At 40.7% G+C, this 22477-nt stretch overlaps 1 long non-coding RNA gene across 1 annotated transcript in view; it reads right to left on the bottom strand.

Moving 5' to 3' along the window:
- Positions 1–233: 233 nt before the first annotated feature.
- The window catches only part of LOC103892888 (uncharacterized), a 307678-nt gene continuing 285434 nt past the window's right edge, over positions 234–22477 (bottom strand). The window contains exon 6 of the long non-coding RNA XR_657057.4: positions 234–597. This is a non-coding gene — a long non-coding RNA (uncharacterized LOC103892888). The remainder of the gene's footprint in view (positions 598–22477) is intronic.

The following is a 22477-nucleotide window of genomic DNA, read 5'->3' as shown; positions in this document are numbered from 1 at the left end:
ATGGAGTTGCCATTTCCTGAGATAAGCCAAGACCAGTGCAGCTCCTGACGCACACCATGGACCAATAAATGTGAGATAAGTAAATCTCAGTTTTATAGGATGAAAAATCGGAAGCTCATAGAGGTTAGTTTATTTGCTTGAAATCATACCAAGACTAGGTGACAGAGCTTGGAGGAAAAAACAGGCCAAAGGTCTGTGATTTCTCCATGCAGCTATCTAAGATGTTCCCAAAGAAGTGAACCGGGGCCGGAGGGGGAGACCAATGGGCGGTCTGGTTTCCATTCTCAGCATATCATCGTTTCCCTTGCCCAACCTGATCGAGGATCAGTCCAAGGGTCACAAACCAGCAACCTGTTAGCCTAATAAGTCCTGCTGACATGTTTTGTTTGGCTCGCATGGCTTTAAAAAAACAATTCATGTTTGAATGCCTTTAAACTGGGCTTGTATTTTCCACTTCAGCCACAACACACACCACTCCCTCTGGCTTAGAGCGGTGTCCTTCGGGATCCTGCCGGGTCCCTGAAGACATTTGATTTTTCAGTCGGTGATTCAGACCAACAATCCAATGAGAATTTAGCTGTGAGGCAATGCAGTGTGCTAGAAAAAAAAAATTCATAATATCAGACAGCTATAGATTCACACCCAGCCCTATCATTTACCATGTGCGTAATCTTGAACAAGCTTTTCCTCTCCTTCCCCATCTATAAAGTGGAGAGAACAGTGTCCACTTTGAACTATTGTTGTGAGACCTGAATAAGAAAAGCTATATAATGTATGCAGCATAGGAAACACTAAATGTATGGCCATTATTATAAAGCAGGGATCAGTAGGCTTTTTCTGTAAAGAGCCAGATATTTTAGGCTTTGTGGGACACGTGATCCTTACCAGGACTCCTCAGCTCTGCCTGTGTATTATGAAAGCTGCCATGGAAAATACACAAATGAATAAGCATGGAAAAGAAAATCCCAGTGCAATTATATTTACAAACACAGGTGTGGGGGGTGGGGGAAGATTTGGGTATCATTTACTAATCCTTGTTATAAAGTGCTATGGTCTAAATGTTTGCATTCCCCCAAATTCATATGCTGAAATCCCAAAGCCCAGGGTGATGGAATTAGGAGGCCAATTTTAGAAAGGTGATTAGGTCAAGGGGACAGAGCCCTCAAGAATGGGATAAAAGAGACCCCCAAAAGACCCTCACCTCTTCTGCCATGTGAGGGTACAATGAGAAGAGAGTCATTGTATTAGTTCATTTTCACACTGCTATAAAGAACTGCCCAAGACTGGGTCTTTTATAAAGAAAATTGACTGACAGTTCCACATGGCTGAGGAGACCTCAGGAAACTTACAATCATGGCAGAAGGTGAAGAGGAAGCAAGAACCTTCTTCACATGATGTCAGGAAAGAGAAGAGTGAGTAAGAGCAGGGAAAACTGCCTTATAAAACCATCAGCTATTGTGAGAACTCACTGACTATCATGAGAACTGCATGGGGCGAACTGCCCTCATGATCCCATCACCTCCCACCACATCCCTCCCTCAACACCTGGAGATTGCAATTCAAGATGAGATTTGGGTGAGGACACAAAGCCTAACCACATCAGTCATGTATGAGTAAGCAGGCCCTCACTAGATACTGAGTTTGCTCGTGCCTTGATCTGGATTTCCCAGCCTCCAAAACTATGAGAAATGAATTTCTGTTGTGTATAAGCCTCTTAGTTGTGATATGTTTGCTGTAACAGCCCAAATGGACTGAGACATAGAGGATTTTTATACCCCTCCTTATTCTGCTCTGTCACTTCCCCTCAACACCTCCCCGCACCCCAAAGGAGCCCTTTAGTTATGGGGCAAAGACTTTTATACGCTTTTGATATAAGCTGTAAGGTGACATTACAATGATACTAGCTGCCATTTTCAAGTGTGCCCACCAGAAATGAGAAAGAAGGAAAAATCTTCAGTGGTCTTATTTCTTCCATGAAATAAACTAAAATTGATTTTCCTAGGGAGTGAGGCATCTCCAGCAAGGCCAACTTTTCTTGGGTCAGATGTCTGCAATTACAAATTGAACAGTGCTCTTCCCTGGACTTCCAGAATCTTAGGGACTCAAAGGCTTCCACGGGAAAACTGCTTCTCCCCAGCAGATTCAAGGACTCAAAAGAGATGGAGTCTCCCGAGTGAAGCCTGCCCAGCGGCTCTGTCCCAACATCCAAAGGAACAGGAAGCTTCTACACCCTTGGCATTGAAGAGCCTCTGAGCAGCAATGTAGCCACATTTCCCATCCTTTGACCTAATCAGGGCTTTGATTTGCAGGCCGTGAGGGAGAGGCTGCTGTGTTGTTCCCACTAGGCTATTTTTGGGACCTGGCATCAGAGGGAAGGACAGAGTTAGCAATCGGTGCTCCTGGGCAGTGCTGAGCAGGACCTCTGCGTAAGCCCTGTAGTAAACTTAGGTCATTTCCTCTTACAAATCTCTAGAGTTAAACAGCATCAGAAACTCTGAAAGGCGGTCAGATATGGAGGAAGCCGAAGGCTTCATTTTTATCAAGAAATCTTTTTTTTTCTCTGTCTCTACTCGCTTTCATCTCAAATTATCAGAAATAAAATTTGTAAAATAGAAGAACTTGCGGCCGGGCATGGTGGCTCATGCCTGTAATCCCAGCACTTTGGGAGGCCGAAGCGGGCGCACTATCTGAGGTCGGGAGTTCAAGACCAGCCTAACCAACATGGAGAAACCCCGTCTCTACTAAAAATACAAAAAAATTAGCTGGGCGTGGTAGTGAATGCCTATAATCCCAGCTAGTTGGGAGCCTGAGGCAGGAGAATTGCTTGAACCCCGGAGGTGGAGGTTGCAGTGAGCCGAGATCGTGCCATTGCACTCCAGCCTGGGCAACAAGAGCAAAACTCTATCTCAAAATAAATAAATAAATAAATAAATAAGTAAAATAAAAGAACTTTCATGTTTTGGGAGAGCATAAAACGGAGACCAAATTAATACACAAAAGGACAAAACCTTGGGTTGGCAAGGAGGCAACAAAACCACTGAAACACTCATTGAGTTTCACTAACTCTTTCATTTTTTACCCAGGTATTAGCAGTTTGTTTCTAATCTAGGAAAAATAGTCTAAACTTGGCAAAAGGTGGTTCTACCTTCCTTCCACACTATGGGCAACAGTCCTAATGATGAGGAAGGTTACTAAGAAAGGACACATCCTGAGTTGTCCTATGATAACCCTCAGAAGAGTCATCAGAGACACCACAGACTGCCCGTCATCAGGGCTGCCTTCATCAGTGTACATGCTGGACAGTCACACGAGAAGGATCTGGAAATCAGAAGGGCTCCGTGCTTGGTTTCCTGCTCTGCCATCACATCCTGAAATCCTTTATTATGTTTGACCTGTCTTCTCTTGTCCTTCCTTTTTTTTTTTTTTTTTAAAGACAGAGTCTCGCTGTGTCATTCAGGCTGGAGTGTGGTAGTGTGATTTCGGCTCACTGCAACCTCGGCCTCCTGGATTCAAGCCATTCTTGTGCCACAGCCTCCCAAGCAGCTGGGATCACAGGCATATGCCACCACACCCAGCTAATTTTTGTAATTTTAGTAGAGATGGGGTTTCACCATGTTGGCCAGGCTGGTCTTGAACTCCTGGCCTCAAGCGATCTGACAGCCTCAGCCTCCCAAAGTGCTGGGATTACAGGTGTGAGCCACCATGCCTGGCCTGTCTGCTCTTGTTCTTCTAAAACAGTGTTTCTCAACCCTTTTTTCCCCCATTTTCACTCTTCCAACAAGCCGTCTTAGGCATTTTTTAACTAATCAATCCTCCCATGAAATTGTAATATAACTATACAGTATTTCTGTTTATATATTTTATGTTTATGTTTCATACATTAGAAGAATAAGATTTTTTTGTTTCCCAATAAACAACTTTTTTTCCTATTGGGAATGATATTGCACCCAGTGAGAATGCAAATTCAAGATCTAGGTAACACATCTCAACCACAAGCATCTATGCAGGAACACGAGTGAAAGTAATAATAATAATAATTAATATTAATAGATATATGTTATTGAGTCAGGCACCATTCTAAGTGCTTTACATTTATTAACTCATGTAATATTATTTTAAAATTTTATTCTAATACCCATTCTGCAAATGAGAAAACTGATGCACAGAGAATTTAATAACTTGCCCAAGGCCAGTCACATAGCAAATGACAGAGCTGGAATTTGAACATGTGTTTCCTGGCTCTAGAACCCCATGAGAAGTGCAGGTTCAATTACTGAGCACACACCAAAAGGTGTACATTTCTCAGTATGCCGTTGGTAGACAGAGACCTTTTGAATAAAGACACGGTGACAGCACATTGGCACGTGCTGGTAAATCTTCAACTGCACTAAAGCCTCTGCAGAAGAAGCAAAAGCTCTCCATGGGCCTAATGATGCACAATGTTCATGGTGATTTCTAATACTCGAAAAATGCTAAGTTTTCCTTGAGAAGGGAGGTATGGCTTTACAGAAAAATATTTCCAGATTGTCTCCTGGGACATGAGTTGGCCAATTCTTCTTTGCTTTCATTCTCAAAGAAATGCTGCAGGGCTTGAATTGGAAGAATCTTGAGTTGGGGGTTTTAATAACTTGTATGAACCTGGCAAAGTTAATTTTGGGAGCTTCAGTTTTCTCTGTAAAATAGGTGAATTAAATAATCTCCAACATTCCTTTAGGCTCTGAAGGAGACTTCTGTTAAACATATGCAAAAGCAACAAAAACACAAGCAAAATAATTGTCATTACATAATTCTAGCAAATGTTTACTATGGGACTTGTAACCATAAATGGCAGAGTGAAGCAGTTGATGCAAATGAATAAACAATCAGACAAAATCAGAGAGGGGAATAATAAAAACTCAGGGAGCATGTCTAACCAAAAGGGGCTGTCAATAGCCCACTACCGCAGGCTGATGCCAGGTGAGAATATGACCCCAGTGTCTACTCTGATTCTTTTTTTTTTTTTCCAAATGAAACTGAAAGGCCGGATGTGGTGGCTCACGCCTGTAATCCCATTACTTTGGGAGGCTGAGGCAGGTGGATCACGAGGTCAGGAGTTTGAGACCAGCTTGCCCAACATGATGAAACCCTGTCTCTACTGAAAATACAAAAAATTAGCCAGGCGTGGTGGTGGGCACCTGTAGTCCCGGCTACTCAGGAGGCTGAGGCAGGAGAATCGTTTAAACCCATGAGGCAGAGGTTGCAGTGAGCCAAGATTGTGCCACTGCACTCCAGCCTGGACGACAGAGCTAGACTTTGTCTCAAAAAAAAAAAAAAAGAAAAGAAAAAGAAAAAAGAAACTGAAAAACTAAATTCTGTGCACTTTGCTAATTTGTATATGTAGTCAACTGTGGTGGGCAGACTCAACAGAAGCTCCCATGATTCCTGATATGTTGTGTGACCCCCTTCCTTGGCTGTAGGCTGAACTTGTGACTTGCTTCTGGCCAAGAGAATATGACCAAGAGGAAAAGTCTTTTTCTGGATGTAATTAAGATTCCAAGTCAGTTGATTCAGAGTTAATCAAAAAGCAAAGAATGATGGTGGATGAGCCTGACTTAATCAGGTGAGTGCCCTTAGAGGAGAAACTTGTCCCTCCCCGAAGTGAGATGAAGTAAGCAGCCATGGCAGAAAAGCCCACAGGACAAGCAACTGTGCCTCCTAGGGCCCTTGAGCAGCTTCCAGCTGGCAGAATGTTGGAATCTCCAATCATACAACTGATAGCTGCACAAAGTGAATTTCATCCACAACCTGATTGAGGTTAGAAGTGGCTTCTTCCGGCCGGGTGCGGTGGCTCATGTCTGTAAACCCAGCACTTTGGGAGGCCGAAGTGGGAGGATCACAAGGTCAAGAGATCGAGACCATCCAGGCCAACATGGTGAAACCCTGTCTCTACTAAAAATACAAAAAAAATTAGCTGGGCGTGGTGGCACGCATCTGTAGTCCCAGCCTCTTGGGAGGCTGAGGCAGCCTCTCTCCCTCTCTCTCCCTCGGGAGAATTTCGTGAACCCAGGAGGCGGAGGTTGCAGTAAGCCAAGATCACACCACTACACTCCAGCCTGGGCGACAGAGTGAGACTCTGTCTCAAAAAATAAAAAAAAGAAAAAAAGAAAAAAGAAAAAAAGAAGTGGCTTCTTTCCCCTGGCGCCTCCAGATGAAAATGCAGCCTGGCCAGCCTCTTGGATTGCAGCCTGGTAAGACCCTGAGCAGACTCGGCTAAGCCGTGCCTGGACTCCTGAGCCGTGGAAATGATGAGATAATAAATGTACATTGTTTTAAGCTGCTGAGTATGTGGTTATTGGCTACACAACAGTAGAAAACTAATACAGCAGCTTATTCGAATTTCCAAAAACTCTTTGTAGGCCCAACAAACCTGAAAAAGAGATGTGGTCTGCGGGTAGCCATTGTGTGCTATGATTGCAAAGTGTCCCTAAAATGTTACCCATTGCATACGGTATTAGTCATTCAGAGGTGAAAGGCACAGTAGTGAGACAGAGAGAGAGATTTCACAATTCAAAACATTGTGATAACTGCAGGACCCTGGACTGTGGGAAGATGGACCTCAGGGAGAAACAGCTATTGAAACCTAATTGCAACCTGCATGAAAGCAGGAGCTGGCATTTTCCGATCTGATCTGGGTGCGTTTTAGAAGAACTGCCTTATCTCCAGTTCCTGTTTCTTGCCTCATCCTTATTATTTTCTTTTTCCCCATGGCTCTATCTGCATTTTGCTTTAAAATTTACTCATCAGTGATTCCCAGTTTTGTTTTTTGTTTGTTTGTTTTCGAGACAGAGCCTTGCTCTATTGCCCAGGCTGGAGTGCAGTGGTACAATCTCAGCTCACTGCAGCTTCTACCTCCCCAGTTCAAGGGATTCTCCCACCTCAGCCTTCCAAGTAGCTAGGACTACAGGCATGTGCCACCATGCCTGGCTAATTTTTGTATTTTTAATAGAGACAGGGTTTTGCCACGTTGGCCAGGCTGGTCTCGAACTCCTAACCTCAAGTGATCCGTCCACCTCAGCCTCCCAAAGTGCTGGGATTATAGGTGTGAGCCACCGCGCCTGCCCTGGTTCTCAGTTTTCTTAAAAACAGACAAAGGTATTGCCTTTGAGCCCAATAGTAAGAAAATTAGGCTTATCCCTTACCTTGTTAACTCAAGAGTATTTACACACTCTTTCAATTTTGTTATCAACTATCCAATGTTAGAATTTTCCTAGTTCAAAGATTACAACAGGATGGGGAGAGAAGAGGTGAGGTTTGGGCAAGTAACAGGTTCTTGGCGAGAGGCCATGTTCCCTAAACTTCCACACAGCCAGCACTGATTGCATTATGACATCTGGAAAATTGGGACCAAACTTCAACAGTGTGACTTGGAACCAGCCATGTAAACTTTCTGAGCCCCGATAACTTTAGGCCTAATTACCTGTTGCCTGATCTCAAAAATAAAAACAAAGTAACTGGACTCCATATTTCTACTGATGCCTCTGCAAATACCTTCTCAGCACATCAGCTGAAGTGCTGTTCTTCAAATATAATTCAGATCATACGTATCCAGTGGCGCTCTATCAAGTTCAGATTAAAATCCCAGCTCCTTCCTATTAAAATCCCAGCCTAGGTGCACTGGGCCACTACCTACTTTCTATCCTCTCCTAACACTCTCCCCTCCATCTCTGAGCTCCTGCTGTACTTCCTTTCTGCTCACATAACATGCCACAGTCCTTCCCACCTTGAGGACTTTTGCACATAATGTTGCATCTGCCTGGGACTCCTTCCCCAGATAGCTGATGGCCTGTTCCCTCTATTCATTCAGGTCTTTGCTCAAGTGTCAATTCCTCAGAAAAGTCTTCCCTGACGCCTAATCCAATACGCTTTCTCAAGCCTTCTTCTCTCCACTGGCCTACTGTGCTTTGTTTTTCCTCATTACTTATCACAACCTGAAATCACATCATACATTCTATTTTCCCCTTTTTATTTGTTGTCTATCTCCCCTACTAGAAGATAAGCAGGAATTTTTTTTTTTTTTTTGGTCGTATTCACCGGTATCTTACCAGTACCTTGATAAGTGTCTGACATATAGCGGATGCTCAATAAATATTTATAGAATTAACAAATGTGAGAGATAAGGAGATTGTATCAGTTAGTCATCAGGGTCTCTCTGTAGCTTCAAGTATACTGGTCCCGTAGCCACATTCTAGAAACAAATATCAGCCTTGATATTTAGCCAGTATGCACTGATATGAGCATCTCAGTATAGTAAATATTTCTCAGTATGTAAATATTTCTATACCACTTGGTAAACTAGCTGCTACCCTGAATCCCCGTACCATATCTTCTGCAGCCTCTTGAACTCACCACAATCCCACAATTAAACTGTTAACCTTTGGGCAGAGCAGAGGGACCCTTGTTTTCTGCTCCAGAATTACGGTCGATGTCCATTCCAGTTGTTTGATACCTGAGATGCATTGGTTGTTAAATATTTTAGCTATGATTCCTGATGGCAGCTGTGCTATTGAAAGAAGATGACACATGGAGGGGCACCCAGTCACCAAACAAAGAAAGGGAGGGTTGAAAAGAAATAAAAGGAAAGGAAAAAGCTTCCTGAAGCCAAGAGCAGCTATCTTTCAATGTGGTGGAATAAAACTTGCACCGTCATTCTGCTTGGGGAACAATAAATGGGAAATCTGGAAAATAAATACAAAGTACACACTTGTTTTTTGCACTACCAATACCACATGAAGAGCAGAGTAATTATGTATTCGAATATCATTGCTGGGAAAAACTCTGTGTGACCCAAAGTTCAATACTCAAACACATTGGTTCCAGGCAGGATTGCTTTTCATGGTGGTATACCCTTTCTCCTCTACTGCCTTGCTTCCAAAGGAAATTAGATACTGCTCCTATTTACCAGAATGGGAACTAATAAGGGCGTCTTCTTGATTATAGAGCTACAAGATCAGCACTTTTGCTCTTGCTCATAAGAAAACACATAAAGTAAAACAACAGAAACCTGTAAGCATGTCTCCAGCTAATCTGACCCAGCAGCAACTTTCTAGAGGAAGGAAAGTGACCAGAGTGAAACAAGATGATATCAGCACCATCTTTATTTTTTTCATGCTGCGTCTCCTGGTCTGGATGGATCCAGATGGACTCACATGGCGTCACAGCCCCTACAATTGCTTTACCAACTTCTCCAGGGTGGTGAAGGAGGAGATTAAAAACAATTCAGGGTTCTCACCCCCCAAATCTCGTGGCCCAGAGACTAAATCTAGACTCCTACATTGTGTTCCAACTCCCCACTCCCTACCTAAGTCTCCTTTATCCATCAAACTTCTATCCAGGAGGTCAAAGGGATGAGTTGAGTTTCTTTGGAAGTTCTTTCCTCTCTCCAACTCACAGCATCGCTTATATTTTTTTCTATTTTAGGGCATAGTACTGAGCTTTTGCCTTGGGTCAGTGCTAAGCAAACCAACATCCACATTTATCCTCGGGAGTGAAGGCCCTATTCCAACCCCTGGATTTCATAGCTGGCATCCTATTATGTGACCTGGATTTGTCAATCCCCCTAAATAGGATAAAATCCTTAAAGTCAGAGTTCCCACAACACCACCTACAACACACCTAGACTGCTTTGTCTAGGTGCACACATGTGCACCACATGTGCTCTGTCATCCAGAGTGGACTTTCTGGTGTGACTTGCTGGATCTTAATTTGGCTTTTTTGTCCTTTGGAACCTGGACTTGGGACTGCCCAGCTGCCATTACCAGGATCAATCTCCCCAGCAATCCCTTAGCCCTGTCTCACCTGCCTTTTCTCAATAAATAGGTCCCAACGTGATTCTAACTTTATGAGCTCCCCAGCAGCCCCTTTCCTCTAACATCCCAACATATTTCATCTTCCAGCCCCTTTACTCTGGACCATGAAGCACTCCATCTACTTGAGTTGATAAAACACACCTTGAGGATTTTTACCAGTTGGGAGAGCCCAAAAATTACTCATAATTTTATTACTTACAACCTCATCCCTGAAAACAAAAAGGGAAGATGTGCTCTCCATACTATTAACAGATGGGCTAAGTGTCATTGTGTAGCCCAAGCAAAAGTTGTTTACCTCTTAGTGCCTCAGATTTAAGTTTTTATTTGTTTCATCTTGTTACGATAAAATGTGACTGGAGCATTTTGCTTTCACATATATTTATTTAAGAGGATTTTGCTCTGTTATGTAAAATAAAACAAAAAAGATCAGTTGGGGGGAAATGTAACATAAGTCCATCATTTAGTAAACTTTTCCAATTATATCTATTTGACTCTGACTTTCTGCCCAGATACGAATGGAAAGGTTTTTTGTTTGTTTGTTTTGTTTTTTGTTTTTCCATTTAAAAAGCAACTATTGGCCAGGCATGGTGGCTTACGCCTGTAATCCCAGCACTTTGGGAGGCCAAGGCAGGCAGATCACCTGAGGTCAGGAGTTCAAGACCAGCCTGGCCAACGTGGTGAAACCTCGTCTCTACTAAAACTACAAAAAATTAGCCGGGCGTGGTGGCAGGTGCCTGTAATCCCAGCTACTCGGGAGGCTGAGACAGGAGAATCACTTGAACCCGGGAAGCAGAGGTTGCAGTGAGTAGAGATTGCACCACTGCACTCCAACCTGGGCAACAAAGAGCGAAACTCCATCTCAAAAAAAAAAAAAAAAAAAAAAGCAACTATCTTCCATCGAAAATAGTGCAAACCAAAAATGTGTCTTTTTTTTTGTTTTGTCTGGCCATATTTGCTGTCTTTATCTCATAATGGCCTTTCCCCAGCATATTTTTCTGTTTCTCTTTAGTTAATGCCCAGTTTCTAAAAATAAAATGGCTAGTGGATCTTTGGATAATATTATTATTTCATTGGTACATACAATCAGGAAATGTATTTCTGTTTCTGTTTATACTCTTAAATCAGTTGAGAGTTGTAGATGAAGCCACATTCTGTCAGCACATTTTTTTTTCCAAACCTGGAAAATGTAACAAAATCCAAAACAGCTGTAGGAAGTAGAGTATACACTCCATTTGCACTCAGCAGGAGAACTAACAGGAGGTAACGGGATAGTTTCCACATGAAAAAGTTACAAAGAATTTAACCTGTAATGAAAACTCTGATAATCTCTAGGAATGAAAGGTGCTTGGATGATGGGTTAGGGGTTTTTCATAAGTTCAAAGATCTGGTTTTCCCTATAAGTGCCATGCAGGAATCGGAGACGTCCATGTGGTCATTGTTATGTCTGACGGCCAACAGAAGTTCAGGCTTCATCATTAAGCCATTAAACTGTGACTGTGTGTGCATTTTAAGACCATGGATTACCTGCCCAAGCCTGTGTTTTCGAAAAGCATAGAAAGCAGAATCTCATCAGCTTATCACCATCTGCTCCAAGATAGAGACTCCAGTGCTTGGGTATCAGTTTAAAAGTAGTTTCCTCTAAGATTCATTATGTGAAGCTCCTATAGCCTAAGGCTTCTCAAACGTTGGTATGCACATGAAGAATCTCTGGACCTTGTTAAATGCAGATTCTGATTCAGCTGGCCTGGGTGGGATTGGACCTGAGATGCTACATTTCTATCAAGCTTTCAGGTGGTCTTATGCTGCTAGTCCGTGGGCCACGACTGGGGTAGCAGGAGCGCAGAGGATTTCCGCCACAACAACACTATCACATCTGTGGTAGGCAGTCTCTGAAATGACTCCCAGTGATCCTACCTTCCTGATATTCAAGCCCACATGAAATCTCCTTCACTCAAATGTAGGCTGGACCTATTAATAGTGACTCACTTTTACTGCACTGAATGCGGCAAAAGCAATGGTATGTTTCTTCTGGGGTCAGGTAATAAAAACACTGTAACTTCAGTGTAGGTGTCACTCTCTCGAACCCCTACTCTCGATAAAGCAAGCAACTGTCTACATTGTGAGTGGCCCCTGGAGGGTCCCATGTGTCTCCAGCCAATAGCTAGTAAGGACCTGGGCCATATGAGCAAGTTGGGAAGTGGATCATCCACTAGTTAAGCTTTGAGATGAATACAACCTCTTCTAACACCTTGTTTGCAACCTCAAGAGAAATCCTGAGCCAGAGGTACCCAGTAAGGCCATGCCCAAATATCTGATACAGAGAAACAGAGAATAAACATTTGTTGTTTTAAGCATCTAAATATTGGAACAATCAGTTATGCAGCAGTAGATACTAATACAGCATCACTCATAAAACGCTCTTTACAAAAGTTAAATTTTTAAAAATCGGTACTTAGAGAATATTTTATTAGCCATGACTAAGGGCCAAACATTTTGGATGCTCAAAATCCACACTTTTGTCACCCTGCTTCTGAGGGTATCCATGCACCACTGAGGCTGGACTCATCTTTCCTGATCACTTTGAAATTGGGATTGAGATTTACAGACTCTCTTTACTTTGGGATTCAAATCAGTTTGGTTAGAGCTAATTCAGAGAACAATTAGTTCAGGATCCTCTCATAATGTGAAATCCTGATCTTTTGAGGATAGCTTAAACCGGAACACAGTGTGAGATATGTGAGATATGGCCCTCTAGTCTACCAACTTAGCAGAAACTCGCTGATTTTCTAGAGCTTTCTAAGGCAAAAGCAAAGTAATTCCACTTTAAGAAAGACAACGCGTATGTACAAAAAAGGCAGGGCAGAAGAGTTAAAAATAAACCAAAGATAGCTGTTCACCACCTTATTGACTAGCTTTTGAGTCCTGTTCTTGGACACAGAGGTTCCCACCCATTTGTCTTAATCTGCATTTGAACTGACCTAGGTTCCTCATGAGGACTCAGTTTCAGAGAACTGAAATTCTCTGGCTCTTAATTTCAGCTTGTGATAGCTGCACTTACTTTTTTCTATATTTACCTCACTTTTGTGCAATCAGATCTTTTTAGAAGGGAGAAGAGATCAAAGAAAGATGTATTTGGAAACTTAAGGCAAAATTGTGATATGTTTTGATGGCTTGAAAGGATATACTATATGTGTATCTGATTTCAAAATATGCTCACGTAACTCTTTTCCTTTCCATGTCCATGGGTATGACAGCAGCTTACTTAATTATTACCACATCTGGACTATGCTGCACTCATTAGTCTCCAGTCTCTTGATTTTCTGAATCACAGTGTCACTCTTCTGCACCCCAAAACTTGGAGAGTGCTGCAGAGTCCATAGGATAAGCTCACTATTCACATCTCCCTGGGTGTCCCATTCAACATACCTTTCCAACATTATCATCCATTGCTCTTGTCCTTGGACTGTTCAATCCCGCAAATCCTTTTCTATACCATTGTTCATGCCATTCACACTTCATATTCCATCTCTCTTTTCTTCCCACATAAAAACAAATTATCCTCGAATCATCCAGATCTAGACCAAATTCTGCCCACTCCAGGCCACAATGGTATCTCCCTTCTCTGAAGAAGGTGTGTTTAGTTTGTATGGCACTTGCTTAGAATCTTTCTTTGCCCCTTCCTTCCACTGTTGTAGGCAACTGTCATTTCCCTCTTGCATCACTACATCTTCAGGTGCTCATGTATTATTATAATGCACTATCATTCAAGTGTTCACAGAGTCCTTTCACAAAGAAATTGTTAGTTCCAAGATTAAAGGGACGTTGTATTTACGTTATTTACTTATTGATTAAACATCTAATTTCTCACATTTTAGAAACTCACTTAATTGATGCTTAATAAATATTTGGAGGGGGGAATCTAATTTATTTTTCCAAATTTTTTCTTATTAACTTATTTTAGTTTTAGTTTTAATTTAAATATGTATTTATTTAGCTTATTTTTCCAAATGTCTTGAGCCTACCCAGAAACTTCTTTCTTGTACTAGGTAGTACAAAAAACACAGTAACTAAATCAGTGACTAAACAAGACCATGAAGTGGCTAAATTATGTATATTTTTAAAAATCTGACCACACTCAAGGTGACTTTTTTCTGTCTACATGCTTAATTAGCCTATCTCATCAGACTCTGTATTTACTGGTGTTTGGGCACACCTACTTCTCGTGGATTTCAACCTGCCTTATCTATAGATAACAGTCAAGTTTAAGGAGAATGAAATATCTCACATTCTGAATATACTGCTTTAAAGCTTAGATTCACAGATTGTTAAAACTAGAAATAATCATCAAGACTTGTTTTCCCGTATCCTGATTTTATTGAGGACTGGAATGGCTGTGGGACTTGCAAATACTCATAGGGATATGCAGAGTAGGGCATGAGCTCCTGATTCCCAGCCCTGGCACTCACAGCCTCTCTGTGCTACTCCTGGTCCTCCAAACACCATCATTTGAGTCTTTTTTTTTTGAGATGGAGTCTCACTCTGTCACCCAGGCTGGAATGCGGTGGTGAGATCTTGGATCACTACAACCTACACCTCCCGGAGTCAAGAGATTCTCCTGCCTCAGCCTCCCGAGTTGCTGGGACTACAGGCATGCGTCACCACACCCGGCTAATTTTTGTAATTTTAGTAGAGACGGGGTTTCACCATATTGGCCAGGCTGGTGTCAAACTCCTGACCTTGTGATCCGCCCGCCTCGGCTTCCCAAAGTGCTGGGATTACAGGTGTGAGCCACCGTGCCCGGCCACAATTTGAATCTTTAACAAGCCTTTATGTGAGGATATTATTGATAGAAGCTAAGAAAACTGATGTTGAAGGTAAGTCCTGGGAGGATTTACTAACTGGCGTCAAAGGCTAGGATGGCAATGTGTATTAAAATAAGTCTTTGAAAAACAAACAAAAAAAAGCCTTGAAAGGCAACCAGAATGAAAGGGCACCCACTTACAATATGAATTATTAATGTCCACCCTACTCACACCACACAACTGCTACACATGTGTACACACACACACTCACAGATGCTGATTTTGGCACTGTGTGTCCTTAAATATTGATTGATCAAATTGAGCTAGCAAAAAAAGTCTACAGTCCTGAAGTTTTGTCAATCAAGGAAAGGGAATTATGTCATCATTCAACAGTGAAGATTATGTTCAACTCATTTATGTACATAAACTCATTTATACTGACTTATTTTAATACACATTGCTGTCTTTTCCTTAGACGCCAGTTAGTAAATCTTCCCATGCTATATGACAGCCAGTCCTGGAGAAGAAGAAAATCACCTATCCCAGGAAAAGTGGGTAGGCACTGAGAAAGAAGAGAAATCGGGACACAAGATGAAGGCCATGGACCTTTGAAAGGCTGTTGCCCAAATGGAGAAGGACATCCTATTTTTGCTTGCTAGTTTCAGGGAGAAAAAAATAAGGCATCGTAACTATACATAAGGTGAGTGCGTTTTTGTTGTTGTTGTTGTTTTTGGAGATAGAATCTCACTCTGTTGCCCAGCATGGACTGCTGTGGCACAATCTGCATTCATTGCAACCTCTGCCTCCCGGGCCCAAGCGATTCTCCTGCCTCAGCCTCCCAAATAGCTGGGAATACAGGTGCATGCCACCATGCCTGGTTATTTTTATTTTGTTATTTTTTGTATTTTTAGTAGAGAGTGTTTCAGCACATTGGCCAGGTTGGTCTCAAACTCCTGGCCCCAAGTGATCCACCTGCTTTGGCCTCCCAAAGTGCTGGGATTACAGGTGTGAGCCACCCCACCTGGCCGAGGTAAGTGCAATTTTACAATCCATGTCACAAAGGATTTTCTGGGATCAGTTTGCCCTGCTTGTATGCTTAATGTTTGCTATAGAGCTAATTTAATATTTTCTGTAGGTTATGTGACAGTCTCAATGAGGGACTACTTGTCCACCATTTGAAGAAGTCAAAGAGGATTAGGACACGCATGCATGCATACACACACACATATTTTCAAACTGGTATCACAACATCTCGATAATTCATAATGAAATTGAGTAAAAGTTCACCAATACAAGTGTGACAAAAACATCAGTAGTGTCCTTAAATACCATCATTTTAATCATTCCCAAATACATCAGACTTAAGGATTAATTTATGTCAGTCCCTGAAATTGTATTATTCTCTTTATCTGTTGCTAAAAGGAAACAAAATAAAAATTCCCCTCCTTAACTCAAAGACCTCAGAAGATAAAACTATGGAATTTTCTCTGACCACCTGGAAACCTTGGGCATGTCTTCAGAAATACCATGTTCTATCACCATCTGCCACCAACAAGCAATCAGGCACATTGTAACCCTGTCACAGGGACATGTGTGTATATATGCCTCTGGGTGAGTACGCATGAGAATCTGTGCGTGTGAATGTACATGTGTGTACATGTGAGTGTGTACAGGGGTGTGTGTATGTGTGAGTGCATTAAGAAAATCTTCCTAAGAAGGAAATGGAAAATTACTGGTCTAGATGGAAACTAAAAATAAAAACTTAACATATGAGAGGTTTCTTTTTTTTTTTACAAACAGAAACATTTTATGTATGTTACTTTGCTCCAAGAATTTATGCCACAAAGATTCCTCAGTTTTATTGAAGAATATCATTTGTCCCCAGAACAATGTGAATTTGAACTATGGTAAAAGGGAGATCTCAATCCTTTCTATCTTGGCCCCCAAGTCCTGTGACATCTGATGGTAATGTAAGCATCCTGGAAACAGTAAACTATCTCATACATATTTATATTGGGAAATGTACCCATAAATATTCAGTTTGAAGCCCCCATCTGTACTGTTCTTCTAAGGTAGGTAAGATTATGCTAATCTCATAAAGGTAGCCACTAAAGTGCAAAGTGATTAGTTTAGCAAAACACAACTATTTTACCTGCAAAACATGATATTTAGAACAAAAGCTCTGGGTTAAAAGCTTGACTTCACCACTTACTAGCTCTGTGATTTAGAGCAAAATGATTAACTTCTCCATGCCTCAATTTCTGCTTTCCAAACATTTAGTTGCTAGTATAGATACCTGCTTTATAACATTATGGGTAAAAAATGAGTTAATGCATGATAATGCATGATAATTTTAAGCTCTTAATAAATGTTTATTATTATTACTGTAATTACTACAAATTTAGAACTAGCAATAAGACTTTTGACTCCTAGTCCTATATCCTTCACATTGGCAATGTGATATTGAGTGCCTTAACACTACAACCTACAAATATAGTTGTTTTCAGAGGAAGAAAACTTAGGTAACAGTCAGGCATTTAACAAACATGCATTGAGTGTCTCCTCGTGGCTTGATGAGTGTTGGAAATGGTGAACAAGATAGACATAGACTCTGCCTCTTTGAGCTATTGTTTCTGTAACCTATAAGAAACTTATTTATTGATTCTACTCAAAGAGAACAATGGTGGATACATTGGGATTTTAAAACATCATTCTTAAGTATTAACACCAAGTACATGGCTTAAGGACAATTCAGGTATGCTGGATGTCCTTTTTCTAAATCTCAAGTACTTAAAGAAAAGGTAAGGTAAGAACAAGATCTTTAAGGTGGCAAATATTTTTCTTGAATTCATCAATCTTTCGAAGCTCTTTTTCTTTACCTTCAAAGAAACTTATCCAGCCAACCAAAACTTTTCAATAAGAAAGCGTGGTGCCCCAGAAGAAATACAGAATGATTTTTTTCTTTCTCTAGAGGTTTACTGCTGATTGCTCTAAAGATAGTGGAAGAAGTAGAGGAGGAAAATAACCCCAAATTCTCTTTGGATCAAGATGAAATGCTCTAGCAACATGAACCAGAGGGAGGCATCTAAGGGAAATGGTAATAAGCAACTCTTCATTGTTTTGGAACAAGTGCGCCTTCTTTGTTCACTAACAATCTATCGTTGAGTGCCACGGTGCTGTTTCATATCAAGATTGCAAAAACCATTACAAGCTGCATAGGTATCGGAGGCTCAACCAGATGTGATGAATTTCCATTGTTTTACTTAGTGCATGGAAAATATTACTAATGGCTGGTGTCAGGGGAGGCTTAACTGACCCCAATTGGCCAAACTCATCTGGGCGCATTTCTGTAAGTCAGACCCTTTAAATACTCTCTCTTGTTATTTCACAGGCCCCTCTCCCGTTTTATGAGATGTTTGACTATATAAAGCTCATTTTAGCAAAGGAGAAATTCCATGACTGCATGAACAGGTGGTCTGGGACTTGGGAGAGGAGAGGGATATCTTTCCCTGAGACTGAATTTTATTTACAGCCAATTCTTGATTATCTTTGGACACATAAGACACACTTGAGCACAATGAAGAAAATAAAGTCTGAAAAATTCCATTCAGTCTTTTTCCCTGCCATTATCTTCACAAGAACTGCTAAAGGCTACAACAATTACAAATCTAATTGAGCAAAATTTCATCTCCTGTTACAATTCAGGAGATGAATTCACTTCCTGTTCCGTTTTTCCAATGCATGAGCTGAGCTACAATCAAGCAGTTAGAAGAAAAAGAGAGAAGGCCTTTGAAAATCCCTTATACCTATACCTAGAGTTGACATTCAAGTTTTGATTTTAATATATGATTTGCACTTTGAATTTTCTTGGAGATATTGATAATAACACATATCAGATAAACACCTGACTTCCACTTTCTTAAAATATCAAGGTTTCCAGAACAACCCAGTTCTTGCTACAGTCACAGACCTGTTCTTTCCTTTTAGTTTAGAAGGCTTCAGAATGTGTCAAATTCTTCATTTTCTGCCTCTAGAAGTCTCATTTACAAAAGACATCCTCTTTTGTAAACTTGACATTGTCTTTAGATATTAGCTCATCAAGACCGAGAGTCCAGTTTCAGTTTAGAGGAACATGGAAAAATTTAAATACTTTTCTAAACCTCGTGTAACTTTATCTGAACTCCTGTGTCTTTATGTGAACTCTTCTTATTGGCAACGAGTTGGAGATCCCCTGAGTATAAGATTCCTTGAAGGAAGTTTTCTGGCATTTAAAATCTAGCCTTGAAATTATAAGTTAAAGAAAAGGTCAAGACAATAAAATGTGACTGTGAATTTGGAAATGAACAACATTTTAATGAGCTTCCTATACATTTTTTTCTTAAATGTGGAGCTCATTAAACAGAATTTTAGTGTGCAATGGCATTGAATTTTGAGAACTTCTTAACAGCTATTACATAAATGTACAATGGGCATTATTAAAAAGAAATCAAAACTCACACACCTCTGGCCTCTGAATGCTTGTTTTAAAATATAGAATAGGAGTGTCATTGGCCAGGTGTGGTGGCTCACGCCTATAATCCCAGCACTTTGGGAGGCTGAGGCGGGTGGATCACGAGGTCAGGAGATCGAGACCATCCTGGCTAGCACAGTGAAACCCTGTCTCTACTAAAAATACAAAAAATTAGCCAGGCACGGTGGTGGGCGCCTGTAGTCCCAGCTGCTTGGGAGGCTGAGGCAGGCGAATGGCCTGAACCCAGGAGGCGGAGCTGGCAGTGAGCCAAGATCGCGTCACTGCACTCCAGCCGGGGCAACAGAGCGAAACTCTGTCTCAAAAAAAAAAAAAAAAAAAAGAGTATCATTAATGAAAAACAAAGCCCTTATAGGTTTTACAGCTCTGTGACAAATTAAAGCTCAATAACAGCCTTTCACCATGCATGACAGGTGCCTGCTTTTGCTGTGCAGTTGATGTATTTTCATTGGCTTCTTAATTGTTTCTGTTAATAGTGTGGGTCCCTGCAAAAGATTACTCGTTGCTAAACTGGGTACTCAACTGGAGGTTTTGCCTCAATATTATGAAAGTTGACAGAATTGAAGAAGGGAAAGAAAACAGAGTGTCTGTCTCGAGAGAACCACTACCAAGGCTGAAAACATCAAACATCATCACAAATAGTTGGTCTGAATTCCGCTGGGTCCTCCAGTCTTGTTTTTAAACGATCCTGAAAAACCAAGGTCTCAGAGCCGGCTTCAATACTTAGAGCATGGCATGAGTTTAAAACTGAAGGGAATAAATGAATGTGGCATGGAGGAAAGCCTTACTCGAGAAGTACCATGAGCATTTCCCAGGGCATGCTGCTGTCAGAAATCACTGCAGAAATATAATGGAATTCCTAATTTGCTTTAATTATGAAAAAGTAAACACCGCCCTCAACATGTCATCGTGTTTATATAGAAGCCCAACCAGCTGATTTTCTGCTGGGATGGCCCTGGAACCACTCAATTAAATCTCAGGGCACAGTTTCTTTTTATGAATGAAATACCATTAGTATGAGGCCAGAGAATTTTTTTTTTCATCTGCTTCATTGGCTGTGTCTCTACAAGGACAAGTGACCAAACACAGCACCTTCCAATTTTAATTAACCAATTATAATTTCCAAGACTAGATCATTTAGGATTCTTCTTTTCAAAGCATTTACTTTTTTATTTTATTTATTTATTTATTTATTTATTTAGAGATGGAGTCTTGCTCTGTTGCTCAGCCTGAAGTGTAATGGCATGATCTTGGCTTACTGTAACCTCTGCATCCCGGGTTCAAGAGATTCTCCTGCTTAATCCTCCCAAGTAGCTGGGATCACAGGTGTGCACTACCATGCCGATTAATTTTTGTATTTTTAGTGGAGGTGGAGTTTCACCATGTTGGCCAGGCTGGTCTCGAACTGCTGACCTCAAGTGATCAGCCCGCCTTGGCCTTCCAAAGTGCTGGGATTGCAGGTGTGAGCTACTGTGTCCGGCCTGACTTCTTTATTTTAAAACTTTCCACTTTGCAAGACTAAGGAAACAAAAATACTTTATTTCTAGCATCCAATGATAACAGCAAAAAAATAAAAATTAAAAAATAAAGGAGAGAAAGAGAAGTTTACTTCTTGATATTTCAGGTATTTAATAGTTTTATCAAGTAAAACCCTAGGACTGTCAGATCCCATGAATTAAAATATTGATAGAATTTCTATGGAGCTGGAAAGAACCTTGGAAGTTATCTTCATGTTGCAGATTTTACAACAGATGCTCATTTTTCATAAATGTCATTGTTGAAGATATGGACATTTAAAAATAGCTTTGAGTCAGCCCTACAGTTTTTCAGATCTATGAAACATGAATCAGAGTTAAACAAATTGGAAATTTTTTTGTTTGAGAAGCTTAGAAGTATTAATAAATAATCCTACACATTTTTTCCATGAAAAAGGAATGAGATTATGGCAAATATTTCTAGTAATTTAGAGCAAGGTAATATTATAAATTGTTATAATAAAAAGCTTTTCTGTTATTAATATGAAAGGAAGCAATAGTATTATAATTCTCAAAGTCCCTCAAACACCTGCATACTTTAAGCAAAGTGATAAGAGATAAATCTAATTCTGGAATGCTGGGGACTTTTTCTCCAACTCATCAGCTCTACACCTATTTCAACCTCAAGGTGAGTACAGCTGTATTACGTACATCCCAGTGGAGTATGCGGAGGGGACCAAGGGAGCTCTTGCAATGCCCAAGTTCAGCCACTCAGATTTGCTAAACACATGTGAACGAGATCCACACTTGGGTTTTGGAAACACTCTGAACAAACGCCTCTGATCTCAAAGCTGTGTTTCATAAAAAAGACAGGGACAATTGCCCTTCTAACTGTCCTTTGCTTAGTTAATTTTAGAACTTCAACAATTCACAATCATATCACTTTTTTTTCATTTTTTTAAACATGAGGAATAATAATGTTTGCCCTACATAGAAGGTTGTGGCAACTCAAAGATCCACACATACACATGCATGTTCACAATATTTGTGCAGTTTCTTTCAAGTTTTGAATGCTCCATCAGTGCAGAGGTCAGGGCTGAAGAAAATTGGGTCACCCAAAAATGAGAGATAAAAAATAAACAAAACAAAGCTGGATATCTTGTATAAGAAAGTACATATAATATTCTTGATATATTTCACATCACCTTCCAAGTGAATAAACCTACACATGTGTACTTGAGTTCTGTTCATCTTTGATTTCAAAATACAAAATGGACTTAAATTAAAAGATTCGAGAGCCAAATTTACCTAGAATAAGTGATAAAAACAAGACAGTGGAGTCGCTTCTACAGGGGCTTTTGTGTATATAATGAAAAGTGAAGTTCCACCTAACACACACACACAATTATTTTTTAGCCTGTAGTATTCAAATTATATTTTACTTCCTATATTGAATCTTAAATTACTTCTTCCCTGAGAAACGGTAATAATCTTTACTGGTTTTATGGCAGAGTTGATTGTATCCAAGGCAAAATGCACCATCCATCAACATCAGTTCTTACCACTTTTGATCATCAAGCATACTGCCTCTTAATTTATCAGGACTGTCAGATCCCAAAAGGGCAGCTTGTAAAACTTTTTTTAACCACCCTTCACACGAGACATCTCCAAACATCTTGCTTGGGAGGAGTTCTTAAGGCATTTCTCCAGATAAATCAGGGTGAAAATCCAGAATTAGACTACATTTCTAGTCTTTGAGCCACACAATCAGGATGAGTGGGGAATACAGTGAGTGCTTGATATTTCTAGAACCATAAGTGTACTAGA

This window comes from Pongo abelii, chromosome 19, assembly GCF_028885655.2.
Source record: "Pongo abelii isolate AG06213 chromosome 19, NHGRI_mPonAbe1-v2.0_pri, whole genome shotgun sequence".
Taxonomy (NCBI): domain Eukaryota; kingdom Metazoa; phylum Chordata; class Mammalia; order Primates; family Hominidae; genus Pongo; species Pongo abelii.
The sequence above is the reverse complement of the archived record's forward strand: the minus strand, read 5'-3'. Positions and strand labels throughout refer to the sequence as shown.